The following is a 17,639-nucleotide window of genomic DNA, read 5'->3' on the forward strand; positions in this document are numbered from 1 at the left end:
GTGGGAGGTGGGAGAGCATCTCAGGACTGTGGAGTAGGGCTTGGATATAAATAGCAACAACGGCAGTTAGGGATGCTCTCACACTCTCTTTCTCTCTGCAAATCTCTGCACCTCTCCGTCGTCTCACTCCTGCTCTCCCTCCCCTCCCTCTCTCTCTCTGCATAGCTGCCGCGTTCACCTCACATGCACCCTACTACACTGTATTACACAACGCGCAACAACACTACGCCGCTCAGCTTGAATGGAGATCAGCGCTATGGCGGCTTGGCCAGCACTCGTAGCTATCTAGCTGGAAATCAGTATTCAGATCAGCTCGTGTCTGCACTGCTGCAGACACTCTGGTTGGACTGCAGCGTCAGAACAGAACCACACAGAATCACACACCCAAGCAGGTGACACAGAGCTTTTTTTAATGTTGAGGCAAGCAGAATCGTGACCAGTCGGGAACCAGGTGAACAAAGGCAGACTAGTCCAACACGTCTGACATCCTGGTTACAAAATCTGCTGCAAAGATCACGCTTTCACCTAAATGTCTAAATGCTACAATTCTAGCTTCTTAAATTTGAAAATTGTCTGGTTTCTTTACGCATCTAGAACAGAAAACTGAATATCTTTTAGGTCGTGGATAAAACAGGCTATTTGAGGATGTCATATTGGGCTTGGGGGATGAAAATCTTTCACCAATTTCTGATATTTTAGAGACAAAACACCCAATTGATTAGTGGAGAAAATAATCAAGAGATAGAAATGAAAACAACAAAACTATGCAATAGTTGCAGCTCTGCTTGATACATAAGTTATAGTAACCCCAAACTAAAGAGATGTAAATCAAGACAAGCACAAACTGTCAGAATCTGGTTAATTTAAAGGCTTCAACTCTGCTAGAATCAATAGCAAATGGAACACACACAACCACATAAATACATCAGGCGGCAACTACCGATTATCAATTCTGATGGAGAATTTTAAAAAAGGTGAAACATTCACAGCTTCCTGCTTATTGTAATGCAAGCATTTGCTTTTCTGAGTTTTGTAAACTGTAGTGGGAGTCACATTTATAGATACGTGTTTTGAATAGATGCTCAGTCACAAGATAAATCAACAAATTAGTCTATAATGAAAGTTATAGCTAACTGCATCCTTTAAATTTCAATCACTGAGTCTTTTGTATGCTTTATTTGCCACAGTAATCTAGAGTGGATTTAACCAAAATGGCTGTCTGCAAACAAAACCTTTCTGAAATATCTCTGTAGTATTCAAAACTATGCCTGGTCAGACTCATATTATTACTTACTACTAAAGAATTACTTTGTAAATAATACTTATTTAGATAGTTCTTTACATATATAAAACTTTTACCAGTTTTAAATCATTATACTTAGTTACAAAAAAGGCCATCGTATATAATAATAATAATATTGAAATAATATTCAAATGACATTCTGCCCTAGTAATTACATCCAAGGGGATCAAAGTCTTTTTATAGACACTATGCAATTGTGGATTAAGCTTTAACACTACGGTGTTATTCAATGAAGCTTCAGTTAGCGTTAGCCTTAATCTGGATGAGCATAACCCGGATCGCACTAAGAGGAGGAGAGGAGAGGAGAGGAGAGGAGAGGAGAGGAGAGGAGAGGAGAGGAGAGGAGAGGAGAGGAGAGGAACACAATGACCAGACAGCGGTAACCCCTTGTCGCCAGGGCAGCTGTTGCTATGGTGATATGCACTGCCATGATGAACCAACCATGCCAGGGGAAGCACCTGCCAGACTGCATTTATTTCACGATATTTCATTGCAGAGGCAACAACAAGGACGAAAATGATAAGGAGCAGGAGATGGTCAGAGAAGAAACACAGAATCAAAGGAAATAGAAACATGAAGACAAAAAGAGTGATGGAGAAATACAGAAACAAAGAGCAGGGACGAAACAGTCAGCTACACTGTCAATAATTATCATAATTGAACCACCCTGGTGTTTTCTGTTATGCACATCTGTTTAGATTCTTTGTTTCTGAGAAGTCCTGTCTTCACTACAGTAAGTGCACAGACTACAGGTCTGCATACTAGAATACCCATAAGCCTCGACTGCCATTGCTATAGAAAATAATCCAGTCAGAAGTATGAAGTGTTAGCCTAGCCGCGCTAGACTTTCCACGACAACGAATTTAATTCTCTGCCAGGGTCGGTCTAGTTACCCTCGGTAAGCCTCGAGGTTGGATGCTCCTAAAACTGGCCGACCAATCACCATGAAGTGTAGAGTCACAAGGCGGGCGTAACTAAGTGACGACAGAGGCGCGACGATTCTGACAGAAACAACTGGAAACAACCATAGAAACAAGGACAGACAAGAAGATGGCTGCGCACAAACAGTTATCTTTCAACTAGGCTTTGGCCGCAGCCCTTAAAGATTTGAAGCTAAAATTCAACTTGAAAGATAAACAAAGGATAAGATAAGAAAGATAAATAAGGCTTCACCGAATTCCCGCATCCTCTGATTTCCGGTGCTCTAGAAACTATGTCAGCCTATTCGTTGTGCTGATTGGTTGTATACCTACTCAACTGCTGCAGAGTGATTTGAAAGACAACCTTTTAGCCCGCCTCCCTCCCTGTCGAGAGTTCCTAGACCCTTGCGTCTTCAGACCTGGGTCTAGCGCGGCTAGGCTAATGAAGTGTAGCATTTGCCACTACGGCTGGGAACAAAAAAATTACAACATACTGTAGTCACTGAATTCACGAACAGCATTTTTAAGTGAACTGATTTAAGCTACAGAGCATTTTCTAAACCCCATTAGCTTTAAACTAGATGAGGCTCATGCTGATCCGAGCCATAGAAGTGACCCAACTGTGAGTCACTAACATGGTGTAAGGGAAAGATGAATGGGACTTCTTCTACAACCAGGTGGAAAAAGCTCCTCTTACTTTGTAATTCTATAAAAAAAAATGGCAACTGGAAAAAGAAATGACAGAGCTGACACATGTTAAGCATGACCAGACCTATATTTACAAGATACCATGACACTGTTCATGTCATCTTTGGTGTCTGATAGTATTACAGTGGTAAAAAAACAAAACAAAAAAAAAAACAGCCAAATGTTGAGTAATAATTTAGAGTGGAATCAGAGGACATAAAATAATCCACATCCACAAGTACATTGGCTCTTTTTGTTCTTTCAAGCAGTACATGTTTTACATCTATGGCTACAGCAATTAGTCACCAGAATAGACTGACACCAATATTGGAGGGGGGGCGGCGGCGCAGCGACTTCCAATCGCTGGGCCGTTTACAATCGTCGTTAACAAACTATTGTTAACGTCGTTACCATCGCACGGGAGTATCAGCGACAATAAAGTGTTCAAACTTGTGAAATCGGCGTTCAAACAAATGAAATCCGCGGAAATCCGCGGATCCGCGGTAAATTCCCATCCCTGAAAAAAAGCGGAATTCCGCGAATTCGCGGAAAAATCACATCCCTGCAGTTAAGCCCTACAATACTGCAATTTAAAATGTAAATCTTGAGCAATAAAATGGTCATTGTAGTTAATTAATGGTTTTGTTTGATCAAAAAATCAATAAACAAGCTGACAGATCAATAGACTTACATCCGAAAAACTTCTAATCAATCTTCAAAGCATAGATTGCTTAACGTTTCATTTGATAAGATACCAATTTGACAGTGAACCAATTATTGCTCTAAAACAGATCCTTGCCTGGAACTGTATTATTGCACATAAATATGACTTTGACTCACACTAAAGAAAGAACAATAAGCATAGAGAGTGCTGTGTTTTGAGTCTCTGCATGAGTTTTTTTCCATACTACTATGAACTGAAGCCTAAGAAATTCAATTTACGTGTCAGGATACCTTATGGTATATAGGGTATCCTATATACGAAATATGCGAAAGCATTGGTGTGACTCTGATACAAATGACATATGAAAAGGAGACAGAGCGCTGCAGAAGAGTAACTGCTGAAAATGTAGGCGACTGTTCAACGGTAAATCAGCACACAAAGAAAAAGTGTTCACAACAACCTCCTGCAGGACAGCACACCTCACCTCATCTCCCAAACTGCGGCCTCATACGAACTTTGGCTGACATCAGCAGCATTGAGCCCACAATCCGCTTCCGAAAATGAAAGCCAGCCATTGGCAAGACCTCAAGTGTTACATTGAGCTAATACAGGATGTGTTTCAGCCATGTTTTTTTGTTCATTTGTCAGTCTAATGTGCGCCTGATAGAAGAAATACTCATTTATGTTAAACAATGTAGTTTGCACAGGCTGCTTAAGAGTCTAATTTCCTCTATTTTCATGCACATGAAGTGTGCACTGCCCAAATGCAGGTAACTACACAGTAGTACAGCCTGCATCCTGAGTATCACTGCTGGACGGCTCTGGCAGACTGTTGCTGACTGACTTTTGCTCTGAGATATGCAACCCAAACAGGTGAAAGGTATTGGGGAAAAATGGAAATCTTATCTGAATATCATGTGACCACAGTTATTATTGTCACTGAGTTGTTTATTGACAATTTTTGAACTGTATGAGAACGTAAGGCTATGTTTTGGAATGAGCAAACGCCAAACAAACTGTAACTCAAATACATGGAAGACTCTTACTCAAGAAAGACCTGGAGGATCAACGTTTTATATGGACAATCTTGGACACCTGTAACCTTGACTTGGCCCTTACTGTATTACACTGTGAAGGCTATTATTCTGTCTATATGCTGTTCTGTTCATTTGTCATGAAAAATAACAAAAATGAAGTGACATTTTTGCTGTTCTGGCCTAAAATCACCATGGCCACCTGTAACCAAACACCACATGGCAGTTACGGGATTTTATTGTGTCACCATTCCAGCGGCACAGGAAAGAATTATCCAAGAAGAGCTTTCTTGACATGACGAAGACACTGCCGATAAGTCAGAAAATTCACATAAAGATGAAAGAAAACGCTGTTGCTGTCTAGCAAAGTATGTGTCTAAACTTAGAAGCAGCTGGAATGAGGACAAGCTCTTATGGTGAAGAAATGAGGGAAAGACACAAAGATGAATTTGTGTTCAAAATAGGGCTGACGGCTGAATGGAAATAAAAGCTTTGTGAAACATCAGAAGCTTCATCATTTTCTGGTTGGGGTTTGTTACATTGCGTGACCTAAATATGTAGCAGGCAGCAGGAATTGATGGGACTCCGAAACACCCTACAGTTTAATCATTTGTTCCTTATATCATTTCCAACAGATAAATCATAGCCATTTTGTAGTAGGATCGCAATAATGTGATTGTCAGCAGGTAACTGACACAGTGTTCACTTGTTGTCATGCTTAGAGTGACGCCAGGCCAGGAGCTACATCTGACAATAGGAAACACTTAACAAAGCCATGGATCCAGGGTATATGTCGCATCACTGTAAAAATTTAATGAGGTGGTCTTTGTGTCATTTGTGACATTCCCTGAAAATTTCATCCAAATCCGTTAGTTCATTTTTAGGAAATGTTTCACACAGACAGACAGACATATTCACAGACAAACGTACACTGATCGTCACATAACTCCGCCGTTCATTGGCGGAGTAATAACTAAGAAAACCTTGGAGTCTCACTAGTCTTTTCTTCAGGAGGAAATGACATCATGTGGAGCAGGTCATGTGATCTGAAATTAACACACTTCCTTGAGAGGTGTGTTTGTCATGGGCAACTTAGCTGAAAGGGATTTCTCGGACACAGATACAATTTTGTATTTTCCACATCAAATTTGATATATTCCCAAAAAAGAAATACCTGTCCTGATTTTCTCAACTTAATAAAAAGAACACAATCCAAACTATTGTTGAATAAGCTCATTTTATTATTGTTTAGATTATTATAAGATGGTTATTATTAAGTTTGGACGGATATTTAGTTGACATTTTAGTGATATCCAGTCATTTTTTTTAATTAATAAGTGATTGCTTCCATAATAAATAATTATGGAATTTGTAAAGATATGATGAAAATGAACATAAAAAATATTAATTTTTTACTTTTCATAAAAATCTATGCAAGATATATGCCATGGACTACAAAAGTCCCTCAATTATAAATTGATCCACAAACTTGTTTGGTGCAGGACACAGAAAAAAAATATATCATAATTTTTAGCTCTGTTTCACTAAAAAAGAAATGCAAAAATTAGCATTCTCACCAAAACATGACTCATACCACATTCGAAATAATTTCAATGTGATTTTATTTTGTTGCACATTGCTTAGCTTCAGTGTTATTGTGCTATGCTGTGAACACATTTTAGTCAGACTCAGTTCCCCAAACAGCCCTAATTCTAATAGGTCAGAATTATCTGTCATAATCATACATGTAGTCACTTTTGAAGTCAAATGCAGCTGGGGGGGGGGGGTTCTGCAGCATCAAAAGCTTCCTCAAAAATTACAGTCAGATCACTTTTACATCCATCTGGTGTCAAAAACCAAAACACTAAAAATCCAGACAGATTTCAAGACATTTGTGCCATTTTTTGAGTAATTTTTTAACAATTTTCAAGTATTTTTGGACAACTTTCATGCCACTTGACTCATTTTTAACGGATGAAGAACTAAAATCTGATCAGTTTCGCATCCATCCAGGTGTCATAGTCTAAAGACAAAAATGCAGACAGATTTTAAGACATTTTGGACAAATCTGAGGAATGTTGGATCATTTCTACATAATTTTGGACAATTTTGAAGTCATTTTAACTATGTTAGATGACCTTCATGTCTTTTTTAAAAGGATGTTAAAAACTGGAACCAGATCAGTTTTACATTCAGTCTGGAAGACAAAAAATGCAGACAGATTTCAGGACTTTCTGAACAAATTTGAGGAATACTGAACAACTTTTGTGCCATTTTGAACAATTTTTTTGAGGACAATTTTCAAGTAATTTTGGACATTTTTCATTAATTTTGTGAGTGATTTGGTGGAGTTTTGTCACTATTGACAATTTTTGAGAAAAAACGGGACACATTTCATGTAGTTTTGGATGACTTTCATGTCATTTGAGTCATTTTTAATGGATAAACAAAAAACATTTTAATTCTGTTAGAAACTGTAACCAGATCAGTTTTCCATCCAGTCTAAAAGACAAAAAATGCAGACAGATTACAAGACATTTTGGACAGATTTGAGGAATTTTGGATCGTTTCTGTGCAATTTTGGACTATTTTTGAGTCATTTGCAACTATGTTGGACGACCTTCAAGTCTTTTTTTAAAGGATGTTAAAAGTTCAGAACAGTTTTACAGTCAGTCTAAAACACAAAATATGCAGACAGAGTTCATGATTTTCTGAACAAATTTGAGGAACAACTTTTGCGCCATTTTGAACAAATTTTTTTTTTTTAGTCCTTTCGACTGTCATTAATTTTGTGAGTAATTTTGTGGGTTTTTGTCATTACTCACAAATTCTGAGACGGCTTTTTGGATGACTTTCATGTGATTTGAGCCATTTTGGCTGGATAATGGATAAAAAACACACACACACACATTTGAATTCTGTTCGAAACTGTAACCAGATCAGTTTTACATCCAGTCTAAAAGACAAAAAAATGCAGGCAGATTACAAGACATTTGGACAGATTTGAGGAATTTTGTGCCTGATTGCTGTACCTCTCTGAAGCAGACATAAACACCACCATGTGTAATTCTATCCAGCCAGCAGGATGGATGTTCTTCCAGTGTAAATGCAGCTTATCATTGCCACTGATCAGAGCATGAATGATTAACACACAGCACTGCATCATCTACGTCAGGGTGGCTGTCAAAATGACGCACATTGCATGCAGCATGGTAGAAAAACTGGATGTGGCTGTCAAACATGAAATCATAAAAACGTTACATTTCTGTGGCTAACAAAGTTATTAGTTTAGAGATATGGGGGAACACGCTGTTGGCTAATACAACGCACTTAGCATCATTCCCAAGTGATCTGTCAACACACGGGTACGCCCCCACCTCGCTAACGCTATCACGGCATAAACAAACCGAATCTAAGGTTGAGCAGTAGCGAGCTCCGTGTCATGTTTACAGTCACAGCAGTGCGACTAGCTAACAGCATTACCTGTAGCGGCAGGTGCGCTGGTATTCCTGTGCACCTGCTGTTCACACACCGCCCGGGTGACTTCGCTTTCCTCCCGTTTTTTTTTCTTTGAGTGACTGAATATGCTGGAGGAAAGAAAAAAAAAGAAGAAGCCTGGGCTAAACTGCGAGTTAAGCTAAGCGCCGCTGTGAACGTTACAGAGATAATTTGTTGGGAGCTACATCAAACGGATTTCCGAGAAGCTCCGAGGAGCGACCGTTACCGCAGCCAACGGTTGTTTTGACTTCTCGGGAAAACTAGTGACGTCACCCAGGGAAACTGCAACCCCCCCTTTTCTGTCAGCGCACACGCACACATACACACACGCAGAACATCACACTAGACTCACACGCACTCACGCCCTTACCGTCTCGCCTCCCGTTTTCGGTTTTAACGGTTTCAGCTCGGCGTCCGTTTCTCCTCCACCATACAGCTCTCTCATCATCCCATTCCAACATCCCGTGTGCGTCTACCGGCTAATAAGCCAAGTATCGCGAGAATTTGGCAATTTGGGCTGTTCATCTGCGAGATGTGTGGTCTTGGAATTACTGTCTTCTTTTACATCACTTGCTTTTATTTATTTGTTTTGTTTGCTTCATTCTCTTTCATCCTGTGTATATTCAGGTATTTATTTTATTTATTTAGTATTATTATTGATTCTTTTACCCTTGTTTTTATGGTTTTACCCTCTATTTTTCTATTTTATTTATTTTTCCTCAATTGAATATCGCATTTTTGTGCTTTTATTTACTTACTCATTTTGTCTGGAGTTGCATTTATTTATTTTGCTATTTTTTTAATAATAATTATTATTATTACATATCACTTGGCCTCAGTGTTAACGTGCTATGCTGTGAACACATTTTAGTCACTCAGTTCCACAAACAGCCCTAATTATAATAGGCTGGCAAGAGAAGTTTTAAAGAATGATAGAGACATTTTCAAAGAAAACAAATAGTAAATGTGGCAAGATAATTAAGAAGCAGGTGGAGTAAATCTAAGGTATTCTAAGTAATAAAATTAGTAGAAATATTTAATAAATGTGCATTTGAGTATCAGCAAATTTACATATTATATGGTGTAAATAACTTGAGATGTGCAAAATATAATAATAATCCTACGTAAAAAAAAATCAGTGCATTCATGTAACATATTGATTTAGTGTCTAATTTGGAGGGTAGGGGAGAAAGGAAATGTCACTGGAGGTCTTTAGCCTTGTTGATAAGACCAGTTGCTGTTGGGAAGAAGCTGCTCCTGTGGTGTGAGGCTCCGGTCTCCGATGGGGAGTGGCATGAACAGTTTATGTCCAGACTGGGAGGGTTCAACCACAATCTTGCAAACACACTCAAGGTCCTGGAGGGTCATGAGATTGCAGCCAATGACCTTTTCAGCTGATGATTCGCTGCAGTCTGGCCTTGTCCTTGGCACTGGCAGTAGAAGAAGTTTCACCTCTGATCCAAGAAGCTGAATGTTAGATGTGACTGAGGGAAAACAGCTGATGATAGGCATTTCTTCCTTGTGTATCTTTGGGAATCTGTACAAAGTGATACCTTTATTACCTGTGATGGACAGTTAATGGCTTTCTCCTTTTCTAGTTACTGCAAGCAGGCTATGGCCTTCTTTTTGTAGAGATTCCTTTCTTCTAGATGTTAATGCCTTCTTTTCCTGCATTGTTAAGCTGGAAAGAAGCATTTTTGCACCAGAGAGCAAAGCAGAAACCTTTCACTAGCGCTGATTTTGCAGTATTTATTCTGTCGTATCTTTAATCTGGACCCCGAGTCTGTAATAAAGTTTGATTGGATGTGACAATGTAAAAGGTAAACTGCCGTTATTATTAAATCTACAGCTCCCTTTGGATTTACAGCGCTTTGTATTGGATTTTAGCTCATTATTTTCCTGTTTGCCTCTCCACGGAAGATGGTAGAGCCCAAAACCAGAGCTTCAAGAGAGTTAATAATACAAGAAATGTTTTAAATAGTAATAAATAACACTGCATTTAAACACTTAAAGTCTTTTTTTTCACTACTGGAAAGCACAATGACTGAGTGACTTTGTTTTATCTTTGATTACCATAAATACAGGAATAAATAAATGCATCTATACATATATTGTTTCTGTTAAAACTTTGTTCTCTGTAAGCTCAGTCTGAGTTGCCCTCTAATGAAATAAACAAACAAAAGCAACAGGGGTTGTTTACAGAAAACTTTTTAGCTTCTGAGCAGCTAAGCAGAGAGTTACCTGGGAGTCAGTCGACTGTCCCCACAGCTTCCTGACTTTACTACGCTGCAGTATCTTGACGCTGTTTCCAGCTGGAGGGATCAGACAGCTGCACAGCATGTGACTGAAACCTCCACAGCTCAACAGCTGATCGGTGTAGTGTAAACCAAAATGTTCCGTGCACATTTAAGGCTCAGATTGTTTACACAATACATTTTGTTAATTCCTGTGCAGGTCGTTTCAAGCCAGTGGGGTCAGCTGTCCTATTATGGTGCTTTCATTTTATTACAGGCAATAGGTTGGGTCATTTATTGAACTTAATGTGCCATTGTGCTAAGACTTAAAACAAAATACAAAAAAAGCAAATAAAACCACAACCTCTCTTCTGCTTAAGAGAGTAGCAGTTATATTTTTCTTTTTTTGCCACTATAACCCCAGATTTCAATTAACCCTCGTGTCGACGTGCAGATCAAAACTGACCCGTTTTAAACTTTAAAAATGTGGAAAAAAATATAATTCACAGTGCAACTTCTAATGTCCACATTTTCAACATTTTTGGGAAATCTTTGAACATTTTTTTGGTGGAAAAAAGAAAAGTTAAAAATGTTTCTTTGGAAATTCGCTGGATTTTGATTGATTTTTTTGTGAATGCTCTTAAAGAAAATATTAGACGTTTTACTGATATATCAATAATCATTGCAGATATTTTTAGAATTTTTTTGGGAAGATTTTTATTCATTTTTTGAAAATAGTTACAAGTATTTTCTTGCCACATTTGAGAGTGTTTTTTTTTTTAAAATAAATTTTTTAAGGAAAACTTTTAAGGAATTTTTGAAAATTTCTTTCTGAAGGTTTTGGAAATTTTCAGAAATTTGGGAAATTTTTTGCTGAATTTTTGGATTTTTTTTCAGACAAGGAAACAATATTTTTTGCTGCCCCTAAATGACGTCAACAGGAGGGTGAAACAATTTTTTCTTCTCTCATTCTGTATAATCTTTTTAAATATCCAACACTTTTTCAGCTTTTTTGTATGATTTGACTCTTATTTTTTCAGGGCTTTTTATAGCTTCGCTTCATCTGCATATCCAAAAATAATAATAACAATAAAAAACAGTCCAGACAACCATTTGCCTGTATCAGCATTTCACGGTCACAACTACCTCCATAATATGTTGGAATGTGTATCACGGATTTGTTAGCAGACTTTCATAATTGACTGCACCGCGGGATGAATGAGTGTTTTCTCCTGTTGTATCCGTAAGACACTATGTGGACGCTAGATATTCACACATACATAACAAAACAACACAAAACATCACCCTTCATCATCTGTTCTCTTGCATTTATCTCTGTATTTGTAGCTTGGCTGCAGTGGCAGGAGGTGTGGGTACGAGGGCACAGCAGGCCACACAGTGCAGACACAGGTGGACCTAGCGTGTCAGATTATATATGTGTGCTCTGTTCTGGCCTCTCTTAAGACACATATTGCCATCAGCTGGCCTTTTGCTCACAGCCCTGTGTGCAGAGGAGGGGAGGAGGGGGAGTATGGGCTGAAACCAGCAGCACGGGAAGGTGTGTGTGTGTGTGCGTGTGTGTGTGTGTGTGTGTGTGTGTGTGTGTGTGTGTGTGTGTGTGTGTGTGTGTGTGTGTGTGTGTGTGTGTGTGTGTGTTTGTGTGTGTGTGATGGAGAGGCAGTGGAGGTGGGGGTAAAGAGACAGCTTGAAAAGGAAAAAGGCAACACAGGGGAGCCCTTCTGTTGCCGTTGCTGTGGCCAGACGTGTCCCTGTGACAGAAACACACACATAAATAACTTAGAGTCTCTCTGCAACTTCATCTCATAGATAAAATGTTTGTCCTGGAACGCTATAAAGACAAGATAAGTGTGCTAATTATACTAGTAAAAGTGTGTCAGCTTTGAATAAAAGCAAGGATTTATTTGTAGGCAACATATGGACACTTATGTACATGAATAAGATTATAAATGAAGCACGTTAGCATGTAGGAAACACAAAGTAGAGCTGAATGTCCTTATTTTTGCTGGTATCTTTTTAAATCTGGTTTTGCTGTTTTAGGGCAAAATAAATTTAGTCTGAGGTGGTCAAATATCTGCTCCAAATTTTAGCAAATCCATAGTTGCCAAGACGTTCCATTAAAAATCAGAAATGCCAGTCTGTACACTATGATGAAAACCACCATTATAAATGTGCAAAATATGTTTTCAATACATCAAGTAGATGTTTAGATATTTTATAAGAGAAAGCTTTGATCTTCCACTGCTGATAAAGAGGTCTGGGGTTAACAAAATAATCTTTATGTATAGAGAATTTTTCAAAATCCAACGTGCTTCACAAGAGAAATGCAGAATATAAAATAGATAAATAATAAAATGATAATTTTTTTAAGAGACAGGTAAGTGTATAAAACCAACACAGTACTGGAGAAGGTTAAAAAAAATATTTAAAAGAAATACTTAAAAAATGCATTTCAAATAAAATCATATAACGTGGTGGTCAATATATAATTGAGGGACTTTTTATTAAAAGTAAAAGGATTTTTTTTGTTCATTATGATCACGTCTTTACAAATTCCACAGTTATTTATTATGGAAACAATCACTTATTAATAATAACCTCTCAAGGAAGTGTTTTAATTCCAGATCACATGACCTGCTCCACATGATGTCATTTCCTCCTGAAGAAAAGACTGGAAGACTCCAAGGCTTTCTGACTTATTTAAAATAAAGTAGTCAACAGGTTTACTACAATATCTTTTAAATAACTTTCAATTTCAATTTTACTCAATTTTATATATAATATTTAGAAGAATCTTTCTGTAAAAATGCCATGTGGTGTTTGGTTATAGGCAGCTATGTTATTTTAGGCCTGAAAACAGCAAATAAATAAATAAAAATGTCAACTATGTTAGAAAAAGTCCTGCAATTATTTATTTACTCATGGAACAATCCTCTGCCTGAAGACCCTGAAGTGCATAATGGTGCCTACATTACCAGGATGTCAGAAATATAGCTAGAAAAGAGGCCATGAAGGGCCTCAAATCTGTCCTAAAACATACTGGGAGTCAGTGTGAAGAGGCTAAAACAAGACTGATGTGATTTCATGATTTAAAATCTGGTAGCTGAGTTTTGTGGTGCCTGAACTGGATCAATAGATTTTCAGTTCAGACTGGTAAAAAGGCTGATGCAGTAATCCAGATGTGATAAGATGAAAGCATGAAAAATGGCCTCCGTGTCTTTAAAAGTTAAGGCGAACCGTGTTTCTGAAATACTTCTAAGATGACATAAATATGACTGTACAAGTTTTGTTGTCATTACTGTTGATCATCCAGGTGAAATGAATGTCTGTACAACATTTCATGGTAATCGGTTGAGCTACTGTTTGGATAATCGGGTGATATTGTCGCTCCACGGGTCCCTCCAAACCACTGCGGCAATAATCGCCTCTATTCAAGAAGATCACAGTCAGCATCTGTTACACAGCGAGGCTTCTTGCTGGACAGATGCTAACCAACACAGCGGCTTGAATCTTTGTTCTCCTGGGCCACTTCAGTTTGACAAGGCCACCATTCTTCCATATAACTAGAGTTTGTGTCGTGTCAGTAACGGCGTTTTGAAGGATTGTCACATTCTGTGTTGCAAAATGGTTAATTGAGGTTTCTTGTGTCACTTCCCACTTTCATTTACCGTAATCTGTAGAGGAAGTTTGGGTGTTTGCTTATTATTTCTGCTCTGTGGGGAAATGCCGCTGCTGGCAGAAAAGCTACTGTTCAAAGTGAAAGAAAATAAGTACACAATGAATATAGTACACAGATGGTTACATATTTCATAGGGTGTGTGTTACAGGAAGATAAATAACTTAGAATTTCCTTTCAATGTGTTAACGTTATTCTCTATATGACCTTCATTTCAAAGGGACTCGGATACTCAGTGATGTTGTAATCAGTGCATTAGCTGTATTAGTTCTGGGCTCCCCCGAGGCTTCATTACGAACAGTGTTTGCAGGAGAACAGTAAATATGTCCTGTCAGTCAGATCAGCTGTGGAAGAGCAACACGCTAAGGTGCGGTCCTCTAGGTACGTTTAGCTCATCAGCGCGTGATCTCAAACACAAGTGCACCACATGTTTGTGAACCTCCGGCATGTTGTGTTTCCATGTGTGTAGGTAAATAAAGTGAGCATAAGAATATTAAACAGCATACATGAACTAGTTTAAGTAGAAGTAAATAGACAGGAGTTAATGCAGGTCATCTAGATGAAGTCATGAATGTTTTCTGACCAGTCTCTGACCATTACATCCACATGTGTGAACATCAGAGTGGTGCTAGAGTAAAAATCAGAGGATGGATTCATCATCTGGAAACATCTACAGAATTTAATATCAACCAATCAAACAGTTGTCGAGACATTTCAGAATGGACTAAAGTGGTGGACTGACTGACCAACACTTATCCCTGAAGGCAAACTGATGGCCTGATAGTCTGGCTAAAAAGCAGAAACACACCTCACAGTGTAATGCAATGCAAATATTTTAACACCTTTAAAATACAAGATGAAGAGTTGAATTTTTACTTCTGACTGTCTCTTCAAAGGTGTTCGTTCCTTTCATCTTTTTCCTTTTGATACCTTTCTTCACTTTTTCCTATGTTGTTGCTTTTTTCCTTCCCTTGTTTGCCCTTGGTTTTCAGACCTTTTATTGCAGACAAACACAGTTTTTAAAGAATTATACGCATCAGTATTATATCAGTTGTTCCAGATATTTTCCCCGTTTCTCTGTAGGGGTATGTGTAGCTTATAATCTGTCTTTTCCATCGGGACCCTCCCCATCCTTATACAACAGTGGGCTCCAGGACCGCTGTGCCATCAGCCCTCACTGAGCCGGACCCATGGCTCCCTGTGGGTGAGGCGATGGCTGCAAAGCGAATAACACAAACTCCAAAGTGACACCAGGGCACAGGAGGTGTGTTCAGACTGAGCAGCCCACAAAGCTAAACTTCCAGCTTTCCACTAGAACAACATCCCTCCCCCCATTCCCCTCACCTCCTGTCTCTGCCCTCCTGCCAGACCTCCACCCTAACCCCTTGTTTGTGACTCCCTTCACCTCCTGCAACACACCCAACCTGCTCCCATCCCTCCAGCCCCCTACCTTAACTCCAGCCCCAGCTCCCCAGCTCCCAAAGCCCAGGGAAGCAGCAGCCGTGCTGGCCGGCCGGCACCCTGTGCCCCCTTCAGCCCGTCCCCGGTCTCTTTGAAGTGGCTTCAGGAGAGAGAGGTCAGCCTTGCCCCGGAGACCCGCATAGAGGTAGGGACAGCTGCGGTCAGACAGACCCTGTGCAGGGGAAACGTACACACAAGAGCACTCACATACGTGCACATTCACATATGCACACACGAGACGGTACAGAGCAGCTGCAGCCACGGTGTTGAAGGTGTGCAGTACAGCAGGACAGCTTGGGAGCCAGTATGGTCCAGCTCAGCTCTGCTTGGCTCTGTTCTGGGTCACATGTTCGCACTCAGGTGTGAAATGTAGTCTGTGGAGTACCAGATGACCAGATAAAATTTTTAGATATTTTTAAACAAGGCTCCAGCTTATAGACCCAGTTTTTGTCACTTTTTGTTGTACTTTATTAGATCTAATGTAATCATGATGTCTCAGTGGTGGAACGGCATGAAACCACTGTCATGAAAATAATAAGCAAGTTCTTGATCATATTTTGTTATTTGTGACTATTTTCATCAACAGATTGATTATCTACTGCTCTACAATCTCTATCTCTATCTTGCTGTTCCAGAAAGCCTAATCCAGTTAACCCTCGTGTCGTCCTGCGGGTAAAAATTGATGCCGTTTAAATGTTTGAAAACGTGGAGAAAAAAATATAATTTCACAGTAAAACCTCTGATGTCAACATTTTCAACATTTTTGGGAAATCTTTTTTGGGTGGAAAAAAAGAAATGTTAAAAATGTTTCTTTAAGAACATTCACAAAAAAAAAAATCAACCAAAATCCATCGAAAATATTAGAAGTTTGACTGATATATATGTTAGGATTTTCTGGAAGATTTTTACTCATAATTCGAAAAGATTTACAAGAATTTTCTTGTCAAGTTTTTTTTAAAATAAAACTTTTAAGGAAAACCTTTAAGGAATTATTGAAATTTTCTTTTTGAAGGTTTTGCAAATTTTCAGAAATTTGGGGAATTTTTTTTTCCTGAATTTTTGGATTTTTTTCAGACAAGGAAACAATATTTTTTGCTGCCTGTAAATAAAGACAACAGGAGGGTTAAAGGCAACTCCACAACTTCACCACTTCCAGTCATATTTAAACTGATCATTACAGCCACATTTAGATTTCATTTTCTTGTTTTCCTCATTTTCTGCACCATTTTTTTGGAATTTCATGGGAATCTTTAAAAATTTCAAGCATCAGAAATGTGCTCGAGCCCGCTGAGCATCATTTACTGCAGGGATATTGCAGTTTAAAGACATTTCTGTGCACTTCTGCTAACAAAATGTGCTCAACTTGCCTCCTGTGTCCAGTCTAGATGACAATTTTACTTTTGGTCGGCTCTGTGAGTGTATGTCGGGGTGTGTGACGGTGTTTGTCTGCATGTGAGCGCATGTGTGGCTGTTTGCTGGCCTGTTTATGTGCTTGTATCCGTGCATATGTTCACACATTCACATATGTGGTGTGTGGATACCTTCTGCTCATGTGAAGACAGGTTGAGCTCCCATCCTCCACCCCCAAAACCTCCCCTGTCCCCTGACCCTCCGTCACACACGGAACACACACTCAGATTGTCCTCAGCCCTCCTCCAGCTCCCCCGCCCCCATCGCTTACATGCCTCTACCCCCAGGTTTTAGCAGTCTGGTTTCTCAGGTTGCTCAGCAGAGTGCAGCTGCTCAGCCCTAAAATGAACGGCTCGGGGCCAGAGGAGTGGAAACAGATTTTGATTAACTTTACAAGAGCAGTTATAATGCTGCAATCACCACTTAATTTAAGCAATAATCTGCAATCTACAATCAAAGATCACACCCGAAAACTCAGAATTAGTGGATTTAGCCGACAGGCAGCGACAGCTTGCATTAAACAAAACAACGTCACACATGTTACTGATACTATCTGAGAAGTGCTTGCGTGTTTAAACTGGAATTCCACTTGACTTTCACAAGCATATCTGAAACTTTCACCTCATTGCGCCAGCTTTATGTCACGTGCACACAATGTAAACGGCAGTAGATTGTATTTACATCTCATATTATCCCTTTTTTTTGGGCTTTTCACTATTTTATGGTTGATGCTG

The 17,639-nt window shown here is 39.1% G+C and overlaps 2 protein-coding genes across 3 annotated transcripts in view; both read right to left on the minus strand.

The window, feature by feature from the left end:
- The window catches only part of akt3a (v-akt murine thymoma viral oncogene homolog 3a), a 61,266-nt gene extending 52,650 nt beyond the window's left edge, over nucleotides 1-8,616 (minus strand). The window contains exon 1 of one of the 2 annotated variants that reach the window (XM_022205049.2): nucleotides 8,477-8,616. The gene's annotated coding sequence lies outside the window, so the exon portion shown is untranslated. Of the gene's footprint in view, nucleotides 1-8,091; nucleotides 8,367-8,476 lie in introns of those variants that run through there. The other variant, XM_022205048.2, reaches the window with a different exon arrangement.
- adss2 (adenylosuccinate synthase 2) overlaps nucleotides 1-17,639 on the minus strand; it is a 238,197-nt gene that overhangs the window by 117,817 nt on the left and 102,741 nt on the right. The window lies entirely within an intron of this gene.

This window comes from Acanthochromis polyacanthus, chromosome 15 (genome assembly GCF_021347895.1).
Source record: "Acanthochromis polyacanthus isolate Apoly-LR-REF ecotype Palm Island chromosome 15, KAUST_Apoly_ChrSc, whole genome shotgun sequence".
In the NCBI taxonomy this organism is placed as follows: domain Eukaryota; kingdom Metazoa; phylum Chordata; class Actinopteri; family Pomacentridae; genus Acanthochromis; species Acanthochromis polyacanthus.